The sequence below is a fragment of the Mus caroli genome, unplaced genomic scaffold, assembly GCF_978045245.1.
Source record: "Mus caroli unplaced genomic scaffold, Mus_caroli_1 scaffold_13, whole genome shotgun sequence".
Taxonomy (NCBI): domain Eukaryota; kingdom Metazoa; phylum Chordata; class Mammalia; order Rodentia; family Muridae; genus Mus; species Mus caroli.
This window is the reverse complement of record NW_028227268.1, coordinates 28891177-28912356: the sequence shown is the minus strand read 5'-3', so window position 1 is coordinate 28912356 and position 21180 is coordinate 28891177. Positions and strand designations below refer to the sequence as shown.

At 43.3% G+C, this 21180-nt stretch overlaps 1 protein-coding gene across 4 annotated transcripts in view; it reads left to right on the top strand.

Annotated features, from left to right (window-relative positions):
- The window catches only part of Ca10 (carbonic anhydrase 10 (inactive)), a 526692-nt gene that overhangs the window by 424239 nt on the left and 81273 nt on the right, over positions 1-21180 (top strand). The gene's annotated exons all lie outside the window — the stretch shown is intronic.

Here is a 21180-nt window from a genome sequence, read left to right as displayed (position 1 = left end):
CTTATTAGTTCCTGCTTTTAGTCCCTCCATCACTTGCCATGACAGTGGGCAAGTTATTCAACTTCCTAGTACCTCAATGATGAGGTTCCTCATTAATGAAACAAAACAAATAATGATGCCTGTACTATAAGGAGATTGTATCCCCGCCCCAGCTTTAATGAATTTAGTGTATGAACAAAACTATTCAGTGATTCAACTGAACAGTGTGATGTGGTCTCACAAACACTCTCACTAAGACCACTATAACCATGTAGAGATTTCCATCACTCTGAAGAGCTTGTGGCCCCTCACCATCAATCTTCCAAGCCCTGACCCTGGTAACTTAACTGTTCATTAAGCTAGCACTATACCGTTAACATGCTCAAACTTTTGATTTTATTTTATCACACTGTTGTAGAATGCTGTCATCCAGGCATGGAATGGCTGTTGCCTTCTAGACTCTCTGCAACTGTGATTATCCCTGGGAGATAGGGCCCATCACAGGGAGGAGGGAAGGTTCAAAGGGCAGCCTACTAACCACATAAGACCCCACTTCTTTATAGGAATATACTCACCATTAAGGATTGCTGGGATAGGGGGCATTTACTCTTTGGTGGTTAGCCATACTCCTATAGGTAACCCCAATTAAACTTAGTGGTTTACCAAGCTAGACTTCAGTGGAGTTATTTGTTTGATTTGTCTGGGTGGGCAGATGTTTCTTCACAAATTCCTCAGGAGAAAGTATCACACAGCATGGACAGCCAGTTGACTTGTTTCTCTTTTGGAGAATACTTCTCTAAATTCTAACAGACAGAGAGTACTTGGATAGCCAGCACCACAATCAAGATTCAAAATGCTCTGCCCAGGCAAGGTCTTGCCTTCAGCAGCTGCTCCAAACAGCAGCTTTCATTAGCAGAGACAGGCTTCCTCAGGCTTCCTCAGGCTTCCCCCATCCCTTCGCCCCATCTAACAAAACTCCAGAGTGGCATCCAGGCAGGAAGTGAGCATCTTAGAAATTACATCAGCCATTGTGAGTCACTTCAACACACAGGGCACTTTGCTGCTTGACAGTTTCCTTGAGCTGTCACCAATGCTGCCAATAGTAGGGCTGCCTGGGGGAAGAAATCCCACCATCTTTGCAAAAGGTGCCATCTCCTGCTGGGACATGTGCCCTCATCAGGACTGGGACTTTTCCTAATACCCACTGTGGTGGTTTATAGAGTTCAGATACTTCCTGTGGAATTGTAGCATGGTGAAGCCATGAAGGATCCTCCCTCATGAACATGAATACGAGCCTTATAAATGAGAAACTGTGAAAAAAAATTGACCAGGCTCCCCCTCCACCTTCTACCATGAGAAAATACAGCACCTGCCCCATCTCTGAAAAATATAGTCCTTATCCAACAACAAATTTCACTAGAACCTCGTTCTTAGATTTCCTATCCTCCAAAACTGCCAAAGGGAGTTTTTATATTAATTAGTCAGCTTCAGTTATTCCATTACAACTGGACTAACGTACTTAGGACTGAGTGCTGGGAAGAATTCAGAGTTGGAGGGCAGTTGAGGAAGTATCTCCCTATTCCAGACACCAAGGGGTGCCCTTCCAAGACCCCAGAAGGTGTATATTTATAACATATTTTCTTTATCCATCCCTCTGTTATTAAGCTGTTCTTGCAAATGGCAGCAAGGAAGAGGCTATGTCCCTGCCTCTCCAGGTCCAGCTGTTGAAATAGGATAATCAGTCACCTGACCTGGTTCCCCTGGCAACAGGTGGATCTAGACTAATGGTAACAGCTCCTGCATTCACTCACAGAAGGACCCTGCTTTGAGAAACCTGTGTACTACCTTCCATAGTGACCACATCTGTGTTCATTCCTCCAGTGGTGTATAAGGATTTCCCTCACCCATGAGCTCGCTCACCAGCCTTTGTTACTTGTTTTGTCACTGAATGCCAAGGACTCCAAGTCAACAGATCCCAGAGACGCTTGCATATCCACATTTATTGCAAACACTGTTCACAATAGCAGAGTTCTAGAACCAGTCTTAATGCTCAACAACAGAGGGATGGATAAAGAAAGCATGATATAAATATACACAATTAAAGGTTTATTCGGCCCTAAAGAACAGCTGTTTGCAGGAAAGCTGGTGCAACTGGAGATAATTACATCAAGTGAATTAAGCTGGCCTTGGAAAGACAAGCATCATCTCTTTTCTCTCATCCATGGTTCCTAAGATTTTATAGAGATACATACAATCGTTTATTATTATATGACACAAAGTAGAAGTTAAACTGTCTAGAGATTCAAACCATTCCAGTGATAGGTAGGGGTGTGGGGAGAAGAGAGAGTTCAGGGAGATGGGAGGATGTTCTCAACATACAAAACATAATTGCATGAAAACTCAAAAATTAAATAAATTAGAGCAAATAAGTGTCCTGGCTTACTTGGTTGATAAGCACATGGTCACTCTAGGTCTAGATGGCCTTATGCAAGCCACTTAGCCTCTCCTTTCCCCCACCCAGAAAATTAAAGGGTTAGAGTGGTCCACCCATGTCCCCCTATAGTCCACCCATGTCCCCCTATAGTCCACCCATATCCCCTATAGCCCACTCATGTCCCTCTATAGACCACTCATGTCCCCTATAGGCTTATAGAAGCAGAGTCTCACTTTGAAGTTCAGGCTAGCCTTGACTCACAATCCTCCAGCCTCAGCCTTTCCTGTGTTGTAATTTGAAGACGTTTACCATCATGCCATGGTAGAGATAAAATCTTCTTGTGTAATCTTATCATATCAATATTAATTGAGGGTAATGATGCCACCCAAAGCATCAGAACCACTGGAGTGTAAGAAAACCCCTGTGTTATCTTGGAGACCTTCCTCTGAGGAGTGGGTATACACTTTGTAAGCAGTCACTCTCATACCTGCCTTAGGGGAACTCTTAGGAGGTTACATCATTGTATGTGACACCAGAAGGTAATGCTCAGATTGTTCTGTGCATGTGTGCATGTGATCTTGTGCTACTATTAAAATTGTGAATAGCTTCTTCCTGGCAATCAACATGCTGTTAGCATGCAAGCACACAGACACACACATATTCTATCACACCTATGTAACTCACTGCCCTTGTAGTTAATAGAGTCTTTCATTAGGAACTATGGACTCCCTTTGATCCCTTTTGTTTTATATGATTTAATTACAAATTAACTGATTTCTCTACATTGGTGGCCCCACGGAAGGAGGCCAGGGAATCAACATCTTCATTCATTAGGCTGTCTCTGTTCTAGTCTACAGAGAACCAGAACAGCCGATGACGTTACCTTAAACTCTCTGTACCTCCCTTGTGATGTGGGCATCTAGCCTCCTTCTTGGTCACATGCTACAGAAAGCATTTACCAACTCCTCTTTTAAAACATCTGGGGCATCCAACCCCTAGATCTCAACAAGCTCTAGTGGCACTTGTAGAGTTCTCGCTTAGCTTAATTTACATTATTTTAATTTTCTTAGGGCCATCTTTACTAAAGGATTTTTTTTCTTCCCTTAATTAAAGAACAAGTTGGTTCCAAAGCACTCAGAGGGAGCCCAGCCCCTCCCAACTTCATCTCTCATCATTTTCCCCACTGCTGCCCCCTGTCTCTCTCCTGAGTGCTTTCACAGTTTCTTGCAGCACTTGACTCCTCAGAGCAGAGAGGAGATTGTCCTCCATCATGTTTGTATCACTGTGAGGACACACCAGGATGAACAAAGCAAGTTCCAGAAGAAAGCATTTATTCAGCTTAGACTTCCACAGCACTGTTCATCATCAAAGGAAGTCAGGACAGGAACTCACACAGGGCAGGAACCTGCATCAGGAGCTGATGCAGAGACCATGGAATCGTGCTGCTTATTGGTTTGCTCCCCATGGCTTGTTCAGCCTGCTTTCTTACAGAACCCAGGACTACCAGCCCAGGGGCAGTACCTACCATGGGGTGGGCCCACCCCATAGGTACTGCCCTACCATGGGGTGGGCCCTCCCCTATCAATCACTAATTAAGAAAATGCACTACAGGCTTGCCTACAGCCTGATATTGCAGAGGCATTTTCTTAATTAAGGTTCCCTCCTCTCAGATTGCTTTAGCTTATGTCAAGTTGACATAAAACTATCCTGCACAGAGATGAAATGACAAGGTGAGCTACAAATACACCAGACTAACCTTGAACTCACTGTATAGCCAAGGATAAGCTGAGCTCCTGGCCCTTCTGCCTCTACCTCGGGAGTGCTGGGATTATGGTTGAGCATCACCATAGCCACTTTTTATGATAATGAGAATCAACCCTAGGGAATTATGTCCTCTACCCAGGCAAATATCCTACCAATAAGCTACATTTTCTATCCTGGAAACAGCGGTCTTGGAGATGACCATTGGGGTGGTATCTCTGTCTCTCAGAGAGGAAACAGCTACATCTAGTCTGTGAGATTAGACAAATACTCTGAGCCACAAACAGTGCCAGCCTGTGGTGTGCCTTGTCTGTCCTTTAAGAGTATAAATCACTAAAGGTATTTTAGTAAGGCATATGTGAATCACAGAAATGTTCTCAACTGAGGGTAAGTGAGCTAACGGAAGAACTTGATGAGAGGCCTTTAAAATATACCACAGGACTCAGAGTGACTTGTTCTAGTCAGCTTTAATTGTCATCCTGACACAGCCTTGAAGTCACCTGAGAGAAGAGCCTCACTTGAGATAGCCTCTAGATCAAGACCATTCTGGACTAGCTGGCTAGCTAGCTGGCTGCTCATTCCAATTCCAGATTCCTCAATGAAGACATTTGAATTTTCTAACATCTATCTAATATCCCTTTTCACCCAGTAGGCTACTCATGCTAGGCATGGTAATGAATATACACAGGTCTTAGAGACCTGTCTGTCTGATGGGAAGGACAATTATCTGACAAAGAGAGATGCCACAATCCATGATGACAACCCAAAATATGACAATTTGATGAATAAGGTATATCTATCACCCTATTCTGGTTAACCTTACAAAACTCAGAAGCTGAAGTAGGACGCATCATTATCTAGATTTAAAAGTTAAAAAAAAAAAAAACTTTAACACTCACACGTGCCTGTGTGTGTGTGTGTGTGTGTGTGTGTGTGTGTGTGTGTGTACCCGAGTATGCACATGTGGAGGTCAGAGGTCAATATTGGATGTCTTTCTCTATTATTCTCTATCTTACTTTTTGAGGCAGGGTGTCTCATCGAACCTAGAACTCACCATTTCAGTAGACAAGCTATATCCACAAGACCTAGGGATCCCACTCACCATCCTGCCCTACCTCTTCTCTGACCTCAATGCTAGGATTGCAGATCACTACAGTGGGCTTTTACATGTGTGCTGGGAATCCAAACCCAGGTCTTCGTGCTTGTATAGCAAGCTTTTTACCCACTAAACCATCAACCCACCCCTAGAGAAGATCTAAAGAGAGAAGTACGAACATGGCTGACATAGAATGAGAGCATCCCAGACAAGCAGAATCACCCTCTGTTAGTATAGAAGCATACATGCAGGCAACACAGAACAGGTAAGCAGAGATTTCGTGACTTATGACTGTCACAACAGTCTGACTCATCACAGGGATCTAAATGGTCATCCTGGCTTCCTCCTATCTACTCATACTGTCTAACCACCTACCCTGCCATGCATATATCATGGGCTGGCCTCAAATACACCACCCCTGGAGTTAGTATCAGACAAACTAATATGTGGATACCAACTCTCCCATTTTCTGTATGCCCTTTTACAAATTACATAGGCTCTCACCAAATGAAGGCAATGATAATTTAATAACATCAACTTCTGGGGATTCCTGACTGAATGAAAGGAAATGACATCCATTACAGAAGACTGGTGTCTGGACAGAGGAGGTTTCAAGTATGACTTTCCCCCTTCCCTCATTATTTGTCTTCTCCAATAGTTACTTAGAAGTCTTTTATTTATTTGAAGGAAGAGAAAAATAAAACAGTAGGCTCAGAGATAGGCAATTTGACTTAACAAAGGGGTGACATCTTCCTCCTGACCAAAAGAAAAAAAATAACAGGAGGAAAGGAAAGGAAAAGAAAGGAAAGGAAAGGAGAGGAGAGGGGAGGGGAGGGGGGAGGAGAAGGGAGGGGAGGCGGGAAGGGAGAAAAGGAAGGGAAGGAGAGGAGAGGAGAGGAGAGGGGAGGGGAGGGGAGGGGAGGGGAGGGGAGGGGAGGGGAGGGGAGGGGAGGGGAGGGGAGGGAAGGGAAGGGAAGGGAAGGGAAGGGAAGGGAAGGGAAGGGAAGGGAAGGGAAGGGAAGGGAAGGGAAGGGAAGGGAAGGGAAGGGAAGGGAAGGGAAGGAAGGAGAAAGAGACATTTCTACCATAACAGTGGCCACCAGACATATCTCCATTTCACATCTCTGTCAGAGTCCAGAATTCAGAGCAAAAAGTTTTATTTTTTTGCTACCCCCAATGACTTGTGGACTGAGGTCATTTTCACATTCTTGGCCACCTTGTATAAAGACAATGCCAGTTCTTTCTTGGTCACCTTTGTCAGGGACAACAGGTCACAAGTCTATGAAAACTGTAACTAGGCAGTGGAAAACCCAAGGAATCCTTCTGTCCCTCGTGATGAATTGTCTTTTCAAAGTCCCAGCTTAGAACACTTTCTAAAAGCCTTTTGAGTAGCTAAGCCCAGGTTAGCCTCCCTGGAATAGTTTTCTCACTATTCATATTTTGACAAATGCCAACAGGTTAGAAGCACGCAGCTTTCCTGAGCAGAGACCAAGCTTAATCAACACTGAAGGTGTTATTTAAGGTTATTTAATTTTAATGTTCATTTTAATTAAAAGGAAAGTTCAGTTGCAATGGATCTTTAATATTGTAGGTGCCGGATTTTATTTTTCAATATAGACAGGCGTTTTATTTATTTTCCGAAAGTAAAAGAATGATTGCTTGGGTCAAAGGCTGGGGTCAAGGTTAAGTTCGTAAAAGTACTGCTTCCTTAGCCATAGTGTGACTGGCTTCATTTCAAGCATGCATCAATCCCTTTAACCTCCCTTAAGTCCCTGCTGATTCTCTAGACAGATTTGCAAAACATGTCAACCAGGAAATAATGACCAATACATTCAGAAAAATAATCCAATTTGGGAAATGTATTCCTGCCTCCTAGGGCTTGCCAGTCTGAGCAGAGTGTTCAATGCCTCCTTTGTCAAAGAAATGAAACAATGTCTAATCCAGAACGATTCCTAAACTCCACCATTTGGCATGATGAATTCTATGTGTTCCCCTATGAAAAAACATGCTTGAGCTCCTAGTGGGTGAATCTGCGAACCTTCACAGTTTGTATGAATGATGTGCAACCCGTGACCTGAGAAGAAACCCTTTTATTCCAGAGCCTCTCTAGCTGCACACCGTGGTAGAAGGCGTTATCTGCCATGGGAGTGGACAGGAACTGCTATGCTCTAGCCAGAGCTGCTAGCAGGGGTCCTGATAGCACTGGCAGTGTCTGCCTACACTTGTCTGTCATCATTTCCTGATCTATAAAACAGGCCGGAGAGTTGCACAATCTAGGCCTTACCGGCTTATCTTCTGCCCCGATGCTTTGGTTATTTGGCAGAGATTTTTATCCCTGACTTACTTCGCCTTACCTGATGGTGTGACTTGGCCTGCCTTTCATGATTTCTACAAAGAATGTACCCTCAACATCCACAGCATTCTTTCTTGTCACCAGACCATGTAGAGAAGACAATAGAATCCCCTATTGTCTTAACTGTAATGAAAGGGAAGAAGCTTGTAAGCCTAAGAGTGCTAACACTCCTTTCTAAAGAAAATAAAAAAAAAATTCAGCATCAAGTGGATCAGCATCAAGGGTCATAGTCGCCTATTCACTTGTCAAAGAATCCATTTAGTGAAAGAAAGTGCTCAGGGCATAAATATGTGCTCTGAACTTTCCCCTACAACCCAGGAGCTGGTATTCTAGTGTCTAGAGAACATGATACTGGAAACTAAGGTGTGTATGAATGTTTGTGAGCACACATGTACACATGTATGTATGCACATGTTTGTATTTGTAAGACTTAAAGCTAATATGGGAAGAAGAGCTGGATAAACAGTTTAGGGATATGAGAAATGAGGGTGTACTGCTCTTTTGCATAAGAAGTCCAATTTAGGCATCCCTTGGAAGGGGCCATTTGATCATAGCATTATCCAATATAGGCATCCCTTGGAAGGAACCATTTGATCATAACATTTAAAAGAAATGGTGTAGCTGACTGTGAAGGCTGGCTGGAGAACAGGATTTCCTTACTTGGAGAATACAATGCAAGGCTTAAGTATGGTGTTGAGAGTGCCAGCGAAGTGCTCAAAATGCTCAGCTGAGCTGGAGCTGGACTGGAAAGAGATTTGAGAGGTGGGAGCAGTGAAATGGGAGGGGGGGAAGGTTGGGCAGTGTTTCTGAGGAAGGATAGGGAGTTTCACCTTTCTGGACCAGTACTGAAGCCTCACTTTCCCTCTGGTGGGTGAGAGGGTTTGAGCAGGGGTATGTCAGCCCATCAGTGTCCTGTCTCTTCCTACACTGGAAGCTGTGCCCTCTCCCTGCCCTGTTCTTCCCTTGGTCTTATCATGACCAATGCAATCAGAGCTGAGCTTGTCCCTATCCTCCCAGTCACTCTCCATTGTGTCACCTCATTTTAACGATCAGTTCAACCTTGATCGTTCGCTGATCACAGTTCTTGTCTATTTATCCACTTCCTTAACTATTTTTCTATCTCTTTTCATGAAAAAAAACAATCTTTACTAATTCCAGTCCTTTTAACATGAGGAAAGTACATAGGGACTCCTTTCCAAAGAAAAGAAGGTGGAAAAGAAAACAGTACGTTTTATGAAGGCTCTGGCAAGTGTCTCAAGGCAGACAGATTAACAGTGTGATGTGAAGGGAACTCTGCCTTTGTGGTGTGCACAAGGCCAGTGTGATCATGAGATAGCATCAGAAAAACACGCTAACTGAGGATCTCCGTGACTGATAAGAACCCTTCCGAAGTCTTAAGATTGTGAAAATGAAGGGAAGGCTGATGCCTGTCACAGATTAATGGACACTGGGAAGAGACAGCAACTAAAGAAATGTGAAAGACTGGAGTAGAGCCAAAACCAGGGAAAGTACGGTACTGGGAACGCAGTTGGATTGTGGTGTCTAGTTAACAGTCTGTGTTCATTTCTTAACCACAACAAAAAATATTGCAAGGTAATTTAAGATACTACTTGTCTTAGTTAGGGTTTTACTGCTGTGAACAGACACCATGACCAAGGCAAGTCTTATAAAAAACAACATTTAATTGGGGCTGGCTTACAGGTTCAAAGGTTCAGTCCATTATCATCAAGGTGGGAGCATGGCAGTAACCAGGCAGGCATGGCGCAGGAGAAGCTGAGAGTTCTATGTCTTCATCCAAAGGCTGCTAGTGGAAGACTGACTTCAGGCAACTAGGGTGAGGATCTTATGCCCACACCCACAGTGACACACCCATTCCAACCAGGTCAGACCTATTCCAACAAGGCCACACCTTCAGATGGTGCCACTCCCTGGTCCAAGGATATACAAACCATCACACTACTAAACATTAAAAGAAGACGAATCAAAGATATACAAAACTTCCTATAATACCTTATTGATAAATCTAAAATTACCTCAAAAACAAAAGATTGGGACCTGGAGAGATTGCTCAATGGTTAAGAGCACTGGCTGCTCTTCTAGGGGACTCAGGTTTGATTCCCAGCACCCACAACTATCTGTGACTCCAGTTCCAGAGGATCTGACAGATCTTCTGACCTCCTCAGGCAACAGGCACACATGATGCACAGACATGCATGCAGGAAAAACACACATGTACATATAAAATACTAAATTAATTTTGTTTAATTTAAGCTTTCTTCGGTGTTAGGTCACTGTCTTATTTTTTCCATTCTGACTCTTTAGTGTTCAGAATGGTAATAGTTGCTTAATAAATAGTCAATAAATAAATGGGGTGGATACTCAGTAAACTCAATAATGGCATCTTAAAAAAATAATTGAAGCAATTAAAGCGCTTTGTCAAGTGCAAAGTACTCTGCAAGTAGCTATTTACAAATACAAGGGAGTGTCATTGTTATCCCATTTTTGAATGGGGGAAGGACTGCCCATTTCCTGAGTTACAACTTCAAAAAGTGACAGTTTAGCCCAGGGCTAGGATAAGCCATGGAATCTGAGTAAATCATTTCTGATCATCACTGACCTGCATCTATCTACTTGTAAAGATTTCTTGAATGACTCTGAGATGAAAATAAAAAAAAAAAAACTTCATTAAAATGTTTTTCTTAATCATCATCACCATCACCATCATCATCTTGATGACATTTATTAATCTTAAAAGTATTTTTAAAAGAATATGAGAAGGCCCCTCCTACTCTGTGGCTGGTTTCAATTCTGTAAACAGTTATTAAAGACATGGGGAGACCTTTCTTCCAGAAGAACTGAAAGTAAAAGCATGAAATTGCATCCTCTTTCCTTCCTCTTCCACTTCACCTAAATGCCAGCTGCTCTAGGAGAGGTGTTCCTAGGAGGCTCTGGTGGGAGAGAGCCCACTGTAAGGAGATGTGGGAAGGGGCAGCCAGAAAAACCTCACCTAGCCCTCACCCTTCCAGCAACACCGCTTCTATCTCCAGGCAAGGTGAATGACTCCTGGGGACTCCCACATAGTGCATACAATGTGTTTTTACTAGGCATCATATACTTGTTACATCTTAAGGTATCTTCCCTCTTCAATATCGGTGCAGGTTTCTCTCTCTCTAGCAAAGAACACTGTATCTAGCAGAAGATAGAGACTATATAATCAGTGACTTAATAAATTAATGCTCTAGTGAATAAACACAGTAATAATGGCTGGGAGCAAGCTCTAACCAAAGAGAACTATAGGTGTCTGCCTTCTACTCAGCCTTGAGGAAGAAGCATGCAGGGTCAATGGAGAAATAAACAGCATATAGAAATGGCAAGGAGCAACAATTCTGGCTCAGAACGCCAACTTATTCTCTTTGATGCTGGGAGGGGAATAAAAACTCAAAATCACCTTTCACCTATCAGCCAGCAAGTGGTTACTGGGCACTCCCCTGTGTCCAGTTCACATCCTGAGGATGTGTGGGAGTGCCCAGGAGACCTGTGCTGCTGGCCTCGATGAGCAGAGGGCTGGGCTGCTGGCCTCATCGGGCAGAGGTTACCAGGAAAGCTCTCCCTCGCCTTGTTGATATGCTGGGCAGCCACCTACACTTCACTCCCTGAAGAGCATGGCTCGTGCCAATAAAACCTTGACATTTACTAAAAGTGGAAAGGAGGGAGATCTGTATTCTGTTAAAGCCTACGCCCGAGCAATGAGGAAACCAAGAAATCAAGTGGACTTACATATCTTTTCTTGTGTGGATGGATGGTTCAGAAACTATTTTCAAAGATCTGATATTCTCATGAATCTTTGGTCTGTCCAGGGAAGAGGAAAGAGGGTCACATTAGCTCGTTCTACAAATGTCTATTCTGTCTCACTCTCAAGCCACTGATACCCTGAAATCTCTAACAAAGCTTTGGAATCTAAGGAACAGGGAATGGAGTCTGATTTTGTTACTTGCTGCTGCTAAGGCTATAGACTTCCTGTCTTTGAGTGTCTGGCTGACCATTTGTAGAGTGATGCATAATATGTGTTAATCTGCTTTGCATCACAAAGACGAGTTGCTAAGATAAGCAACTGACAAAGAGGAGAGTTTATTTGACTCCCGGTTCTAAAAGTTTCATTTGAAGGCTGATCGACAACATTGCTTCTGAACCCGTGGGGCAACAACCCCTGAACGTGGGGATGTGCGACAAAACAGCTTATTCTATGACCTATGACCTAAGACCTCTAAGTAAAAGAGATAGAAGGAAGGGTAGGCTATCCAGAAAGCTTCTAGGAGGCTCCACCCCTTAATGCTTCCCAATTGCTGCCACATTGGGAACGGAGCCTTTAGACACTAGGCCTATAGGGGGCACTGCAGATATACAAGCTAGAGCAAATTTCCTTCCTGCTTGCTTCTCAGGAGGGCTAGAGATGGTGACTATTGATGCTTAAAGCAGCTGCCAAGGGAAGTTTCTCTGATCAATACTCAAGTGAAAACTCTCACCATTATCATTAGCCGTTCCTATGCCTGTCATCTTCATCATGTGTTTGCAGGGAGACCAGAAGATGCAAACACCGATTCCCGGAGCCTTGGAGGCTCGGAAAAAGCAGGGGCATACCTGAGGCTTAGGACAGGACTTTCATGGAGGAGATCCCTGTGGGTCTTCAGGGACAGGCATGGTTTGATTTTATTCTCAAGTCAGTCCCTAGAAGTTGTATTTTCACTTGCAAACTCCTCATTGCTTTAGAGAGCACATAATGTGGTTTGACTTGACGTTGAGGAGCTATGGTGATAATATTTCAAGAAAACAAAATAGAAAGAAACATTTACCCATGAACCTCCAACTCAACAAATCAAATTGCTTTCTTTATTTCCCAAGTTCAGCTAAAAGGTATTTTAGGCAAAGACGAAAATGAATAATGACACTGCATTTGGGGCTATTTGGACTTCCCTTTACCTTATCCTGAAGATGGGAACACTGACCCACTCTATCACATTGTGGGTGCCTGGCTGATGCTCACAGAGAAACAAATGTATTCCAAAATTCACGTTAGTTGATGCTACATAGCCCAGCTCACCCTTCCTAGTTCATATGAGAAAAAACAAACAAACAAACAAACATGACTCCCTTAAGTAGAAAGTACATGTGAAGAACCACTTGATTGTAGCATGAGTCCTAGCCAAAGAATTAATTGGTTAGGTGATTCTTTTACATAGTCTGTTAATTCACTGGAATGGGGTGTGCCTGCCACCCTGCAAGGACAGCTACATGGCCACACTTATTTCTACCATTTAGAGTGGCCCTCTTCAAAATCCCTTGTACTCTCTAATGCTATCATTCTTCTCTAGCCTCCTCCCAAATTCCCAGCTGTTTCATACGCCATCAGGCCAGCCTGTTGCTGCCATTCTGCCCCAGGCCCACATAGCCCCGCAGTACTATGGGGATCCAGGACTCAGCACAAAGATGTCAGAGCCATTGGCTTTGCTCACAGGTGCCCAGAGCGATGCCATGCATGCTGTGGACACCCAGTAAACACAAGCTGACTGGCTGCAGTGGTGCCCAGATAATGAGTGCCAGGCTTTTTATCTGTGCTCAGAAATATAAGGACAGATGGAGAAGAGGGCAGAGGGGGGGAAACGGCTTCACAAGGAGGCCCCAGCTAGTGCTACACCAGCACGCTTGTCAAGCAGAAAGGATTCTGATTTCAGAGAAGATAAAAGGGTCAGCAAGAACCCTATATGAATGGCAAGTATGTTTAAAAAAAAAAGATTTCGGTCAGATCCTGTTTTTCTCACATCAAAGGAAAGATGAACTGACTGGGTTTCACAAAAAGAAAAGAAAAGAAAAAACACTTCCCCAGTGACCTAGAAGAATACACAGACATTGGTAATTCTTTGAAATTACAAGACATTAATTCCCTAAAATATGTGTCTTTTCCATAGATAACCGTAGAATCACTTAATGGAGAACATACCCAGTCCCTGCTTAGTACCAAGGGGCATGCCTGTCCCACACTGCATCCCAAGCACTAACAGAGCACTTACTAGCTGCATATGTCCTCAGAGAACGCATCCTGCTCTTAGACCTCTTGCTTCAATGTCATGACTCACCAACCAGATTCAGTCTCATCCTTTGAACTTACCTTTCGGTACTCGGGCTTCTGCCAACCTTGAGCCACCGTTCTCATCATCTACGTGGGCTAGGCTAGCCTGTAAACACACGTGCCTGGGGTTAACTGGGCACTGATATCACTTGCCTGCACTATTTACTGTGTGTCGCTCGTGTGTCCCAGTCCTGTGAGTGGAAACTCTTAATGACTCATTGATTAAAAACTGCATAAGTACTGGTATTCTAACTGTATCTTCCTGATCAGTCAAGTCCTCTTGTCTATCTATACAGGAGAAGAGTGAACTTTATACAGAGCTTTTATTTCCTAGAAGACAATAATTGGGTGGGGGATGGGTACCCAGATTTGTTAAGAACTGACTAGTGTAACTGAAAAATAAAGGCAAAGTAAGTTTAAAACCCAGCTCTGCCAATGACCATGAGGCCTTGGGCAAGTCACTTGCTGATCTAGGCTTCATTTTCCATTCATAAAATGAAATGGTTGCACCACATGATCTTCCAAATGCCCTCCAGATTTAATATACTTTGATTCTTTTATTACAAGTCTGCTTTTCTCAGATTCCATTTTCTCATTTGGAAAATAATGATAATATGTCTAGTCCAAATTTCCTCTCAGGGCTATTGTAAGTGTCAAATAAGAAAATGCATGAAAGTCTGGGGCACATTGTTAATTTGGGTGAGTGGGCAGGGACTAGGAAGGCCCTGAAGCCATCATGCAACCCACTGCTCTTCGGTGAAGTTCCTTGTATGAGCTGTGACTGTGAATAGGCACCCCTCTTCCTCCTTTGTCCAATTAGAGAAGGTTTGCAATGCATACAAAGTATTTTCAGATTCACAGGAAGCCTACATGCATCCTGATGCAAAGATATTTAGTAGAAGAAAAATGTGGGCTGGAGAGATGGGGTGTCAGTAAAGTGCTTGCTTTGCGAACATAAGGACCTGTGTTTAATCCATACAAGCTGTGTGTCTGTGTCTGTGTGTGTGTGTGTGTGTGTGTGTGTGTGTGTGTGTGTGTGTGTACATGCTCATGGTGTAATACCAGCACTGGGAAGATGGGAACAAAAGGATCCAAGCCTGCTAATCTATTCTATGAGTTCCAGGACAACAAGAGATCCAAGAGCTAAGAGTGTTTCCTGGTTTCCTTATGCACTTGTATAGGCATGGGTACATGTACCCACTCACTGATGAAAACACATAAACACACATACATGAGAAATGTCACATACTGTCATAGTTTCCTTTTTGCTGCCATGATAAAACACTTACCCAAAAACCACCTGAGGGGAAGAAAAGAATTTATTGGTCAGAAGCTCGAAGCAGAAACTCTGAAGGAATGCTGCTTACTGACTTCTTCCCTGTGCTTCTGTTCAGCCAGCTTTCCTATACAGCCCAACACCAGCTGCCTAGTGGTGACACCAAGTATAGTGGGCTGACCCCTCCCATGTCAGTCATCAGTCAAAACAATGCCTCTCATACATATCACAAAATAGAGGCAATTCTTCAGCTAAGGCTCTCCCCCAACCCCAAGTGTGTCAAGTTGACAACTAAGATTAGCCAATCACACATATTCACAAAATTGGGGTGGGCCTTGGTGTTGGAAAAAAGTCTTGGGCCAATGGAACCAAGTCACTGTTACTCCAAACAGGTTACTCCAGTTACTCTGCTATTGTATGAAAAGAACAAAAGACTGCCTTGCTATAGTAGGTTTCCAAAGATGGAAGCAATCTATCACATAGATTACACCAGCAACACAAAAATTCATCGTACTCTGTCCTGTTGACTTAAGTTATCTCTGCCTATAAATTAACAGTTAATCACACATCCTTATTAATTCAGCCCTTAGAAGGTAGGGGTAGGAAAATCATAAGATTGAGGCTAGCTTAAGCTTGGATGTTTGAGGCTAGCCTGAAATACATACTCAGACTCTTGCCCCCTGCCAAATGTCAACTGCCTATAAATTCTCAAGGTTAGGTGGGGCCTTACCAGTTTGTGTCCCTTCTAGAACAGGATGCAGGATGTTGGAAGGCCCTATTTTGTGCAGATCTTGTGTGGGTAATCCCAGCTGCCATGAGATCAAGAGGTCCATGGCCATGACATCCCTGTAAGATCCAGTTTCACAATGCTCCACCCCCTTCTCTCACTCTTAAACAACCCCTCCCTAGGTAGTTCATGACTGCTAAGGACAGGAAGACATTTCTTTCCAGTGATGTAGAGACTATCGAGGTATCCATGATCCTATATGGAACCTCTCACCCACACTCTTGAAAGCAAGCCTAATGGAAGTCACTGGGTTGCCAAAGCTGTCATGAAAGTAGAAAGGGGACGAGATGGAAAGAGGAAGGAGATCAGTGAAAGTGGGAAGGGGACAAAGAGCAATGGGGGTAAATGTGATCAAAATCTACTCTATACATATATGAAAGTGTCATAAACAAACCCACCATTATCTAATTAATACATGGTAGCAAAACAGTTAAAAGCTACACATTACACATTCATATTTTAAACTAGAAATTTCAAAAGATTTAAGAGTCATACACCAAGGATAAGGGACATAGCTCAAATGTATTTCCTATTATGCTAACTTATTACTTCTTTTCTTATTATCTCTGTGATGGAAAAACCAAGGCTCAGAGATGGCATGTCTGTTCCAGTCCCTGTCTGAGAACCACACTCTGAACTGTCTGACCTCATAGCCCACCTCACTGCTTCCTTAAAAGGCTGGGAAGCATTGCCATCTACATGTACTTAACTCCTTAAATCCCTCCAACATAATTGAGACAGTGTGAGTAAAAGTGGGGCTTGCTCCCTCTTAGACAGGGGTATGGTAGCTCTCTTCCACCATTTGAAAACATTCAAGAAATGTTCCTGAGACCGACAGTGTCCCACACCCATGCTAGGTGCTGGAGCTACCCGGGGAAACAGCATGGAGCTGGCCTTGTAGTCTTGGTGATTCAGCTATTGAGTCAACTTGGCAGCAACAGCCTGAGTTCAAGTGTTACCTCAGTTGGGAGATGAACGACAGCATGATTTCACAAGTCTTGTGAGGGTGGGCTGAAAAGAGCAGGAAGGGAGCCATCTGAAATTTTAAAAATGTATGCTTACATACATCAATTTGCAAGCGGTGGCATGCATCATTTATGTGGGGGTTTGGTGGCATTTGTTTTATTCAAAGCCCATTTATCCTGAACTTTTCCCAGTGTTGTGCAGAGTCTTTATAAGTCATCAAATCCATCTTCTCTGTAGTGTAATTCGATACACATGCTGATGTGTGGACTGCTGAGCCAAGCAACTAAAGTGAGGTCAGAGGGAAAGGTCTGATGGTTGTCGAAACACCCATTTCTCCTGGTCTACAGCACCAGGCTACTATAGCAAACGAGGTAACAAAAGACTCCCTCCCCACCAAAGTGAGGTTTCCACAAATACACCCTTAAACTTAATTTGCTAAAACAGCTGCCCTAAGTTTAAAAAATAATACTAATAATACATTTACTAGAGGAGGGGTGGGAGGAGGAAGAGAAGGAGGAAGTAGAGGAGGAGAAAAAGGAGGAGGAAGAAGAGGAGGAAGACATTCACATTTTTGAGACAAAGGTGACTATAGCCCAGGCTTAAGTTCACTATGTAGCCTAAGCTGGCCTTGAACTCCTAACACTCCTCTAATTCCAGCTACTCAGTTCTAGTTATAGGCATGCACCACCATGCCGGACCTAGTGGTATTCTATAAGAGGATTAAAACTGGTGCAAATGAACAGCTGTTTGGCACAGCAGCAGAGGGCAGGGTAGGAGAAGAGGAGGAAGCTTCCCCGCCCTCTCCTGCTGCACCATTTTCCACCCTCTATGTGTTCAGTTACCCATCAGCTTCCCACACTCAGCCATTGGAGGTTCATAATGAAGGCTTCACTACATAGGCATGATGGAGTAACACACTGGCTGGCAGTGATCAGCTCAACCTTTAGCCCCTCTCTCCTTTCTAGAGGTTGGAGGTGGAGCTGAAATGATATAGTTTGTTCTCCTTGTCACTGGTCCCTCCGCCTCACTAGCCAGACACTACAAAAAGTCACCCCACTGGAACAAAAGAGGCTTCTCATGGCTGAGAAATTCCCCCGGATCTAGAGGTTCTGTGTCAGGAACCAGAGGTCAAAGGCCCAACACTAAAATAAAGATACCATCTCCTACTGTCTTGGGAGTCTGGACACAGACTAAATATTGCAACAAAAGATTGTATTAGTACCTTTATCACCCCAGAAATGGCAATGGGTGTTTGGAGCTCTGTGTCAGGGACTGGGGCAGAGAGAATCTGTGTATTTCTTATTATATAAGTAGGTTTCTGAAGATGGCAGCGAAGTATGGAACTGTAGTTCATTTTCTTATGTCCTAGTGAGCCTAAGATCCCCTTACTTACAAATTCAAAGCTAAATATATTCCTCATAAATAAATGCTAGACTCATCCTGACCTTGGTGAGCCCCAGGCTTTCTACTATATGATTAAAACAATTCCCTACCAAGTAGCAGGGATTAAGGGTAGAGAATGTATAGGCAAGAATTTCATATTGGCTTCAACATTTATTGATGCCAATTCAGTTCAATGGGAAGGCATCATAAATGTATATGCTCCCCTATAAGACAACATGGAGGAACCCTGGCTAGTTGACATTCCCAAATTTGTACATTAATAAGTGATGACATCGGTTTTTTGGGGGGTTCTTTTGGTTTTTTTTTTTTTTTTTTTTTGGTTTTTTGTTTGTTTGTTTTTTTTTACTACATTGATAACGTCACATGAGAAGCAGCCAGGGCTCAGAGTTACTTTAAACAGGAGAGGGAAAGAAAGGTTTTGTTTTGTTGGGTTTTTTTTTCCTTCTGAATAAATGTCACTTTATGACTGAGAAGAAGGAACCATGAACACTGCAAGAATCCTTTCTGTAAGTAGCTTCCTGCCTCAGCTCCATCTCTTCTTTCCAGATCACACCAGTTATTTCCCTCATCTAGCCACCTCCATGTCCCTGGGGATCTGCCACTCCAACCAAATTCCTCTGAAATGAGTCAGGGACTATACTTTGCCATTTTCTGCATCAAAGATAGAGGAAGAATCCCTGAGTGAGGTGAACCTGGTGGCCTATACTGAGGGCAAGGGCACAGGGGACTAAGAGAGAGAAAATGACAGACATGCTAATGTTGCTTTGTATGTTTATTATATTGTATTTGTTATGAAATACAAAATTCTAGGTGTAATGGTTTAGAAACTGGATCCTCCCATAAAGTGTTTTAACTTCCCATTACTACAGTGAACTTAGACAATAATAATAAGAACACTAAAACACCAGAGCCCTGATAATAAATAAATAATTTGAGAGAGGGTTCTTGCATTGACGGACTGTGCTATGGCTTTATTCTGTGAATAAGAGATACCTAGTTAGCAGGTATCTCAAAGAGAGTCCATGAATTCTCATTTCTCCCTGTCCAGTATCTTCACAGACCATAGAGAGTCCCACACAGATCTAGATAAAATTTCCTCTGTTGGTGGACTGACCCCTTTGCTTTCTATCACTCTTGTCTACATTTAACTCCATTTCTCCCACCAGCCCAGAACCAGTGAAGAGCAGTTAACAGCAGCATTTTTTGCCCACTCAACCATGTCACCTATGTAGGAATCATGGCAGTCTCTACTAAAGGCATCCCTGTCACGTATCTGAAGAAAGACCAACATTGTAAGATATCCCATAGAGCCCCAGAAGGAAAAAACAAATTATTTTCTTGGTTGAATCGCCACGTTTGGCCTTCTCTATGTGTTGCCCTATTTGAGTTTCTTATACCCTGTAAAAAAGTAGATACTGTCCTCATCCAAAGAGAGGGGAATGAGAGGATGCCTAACCTGACAAAAGTTACTTAGAGCGAATGTGTGGAACCAGAGACTAGTGCAAATTGCCTTTGACTATAAAGCCTGCTTATCCCTTACTGAGCATTTCCTCTTAGAGACAGAGATGGTAAGAGAATATCATGCCCTGCCTCCCAAACTCACGAAATTCCAGAAATACATTTTGTGGAGGCCTCAGGCTGATGCCAGTGCACGAATAAGCCCAAGTGTGTGATAGCCTCTTTCCTCCTCCTAATGCCTGAACCCCAGCCATTGGCTCAGTCCCTTAGCCAAGAACGGCAATAACACCACTCATTGAGAGAGAGTCATCTTGAGAAGCAGCCCCCGGCTTTCTAGAAGTTCTAAAATAGTAAAACACCACCTTAGGAAGTCATCCTACCTGCTAAGTGAAGCTTTTGTGTTCCCAAATAGTTAGGAACCTAACCTCTGAGTTCTTGTTCGGCTAAGTCTCTTTGATGATCTCCTATTCTGAGCCCACAAAGAGCTGCCCAGCCTGAACAGAAAGAGGGAGTCTATGGTGATCGTGAGAGATGGCCAGGCAGTTGCAACACTGACTTGGGGAGGAACTAAGCTCTGTGTCCCATGCAGACAAATCCACCCTCTCTCCCTTTGCATTTATGGTGAGTGGTAGGATATGCTGTTTTGTTTGGGCCAACACAATAGAGGAGAAGCTATTCCCCATGCTGTGAGAGGTACTATAGTAAGCCCTGTCTGTGTACAGAGACCTCAGCAATGGCACTGTACACATGTTGTTATATACAGCCCATGATTTCCCTAGCTAAGAGTTCACTGACCTGCACACTGTGTTGGGAATACTCACTAAGTCTCCTTGCTTCATACAGCAGCCTCATTCCTGAAAGAATGCGCTGCAGATCAATACTAATCCACGGTACCTATCAACAGCACAACCCCAGGCCGAGCTCACCTTCTCTTTACAAAGCCAACTTTTATTCTTACAGGCATCTAATCTTGTAGGTTTTAAGTGTCTATTTTTGCACTACAGACTCTCTGCCAAAGAAAAGTATTTCAAGGAAAAATAAAAGCCAAATTACTGAGCATTTTCATGTGCTGTATTTCCTGATTTTCATATCCCTATGAAATTGTGTTGTCTCTGTTTTCAAGATACAAAGCTTCGTAGCTGTTGAGGAAGCTATACCAAGGTTTTAAAAGCCAGACCTTCTGCTGCGACTCAACCACAAGCAAAATTCTTCAAAGGATGTTGGTAAAGCTGTTGGAAGGGACATGAGAAGAGTTCTGTACCCAGCTAATGCAATATGGAGCCTGCTTACTATCAATTAAACACATGTTGCATACTGGCTAGATTTTAACAACTTGACAAAAGCTAAGGCTATCTGGAAAGAGAGAACCTCAGTTGAAAAGCCTACCCTATCAGAATGGTCTGTAGACAAGCCTGCAGGGGCATTTATTTTGGTTAATGATTGATGTTAAGGGGCTTATCCCACTATGGGTAGTGCCATCCATGGACTGGTCCTAGGTTGTATTAGAAAGAAGGCTGAGGTCCTGGAGAGATGGTTCCGTGG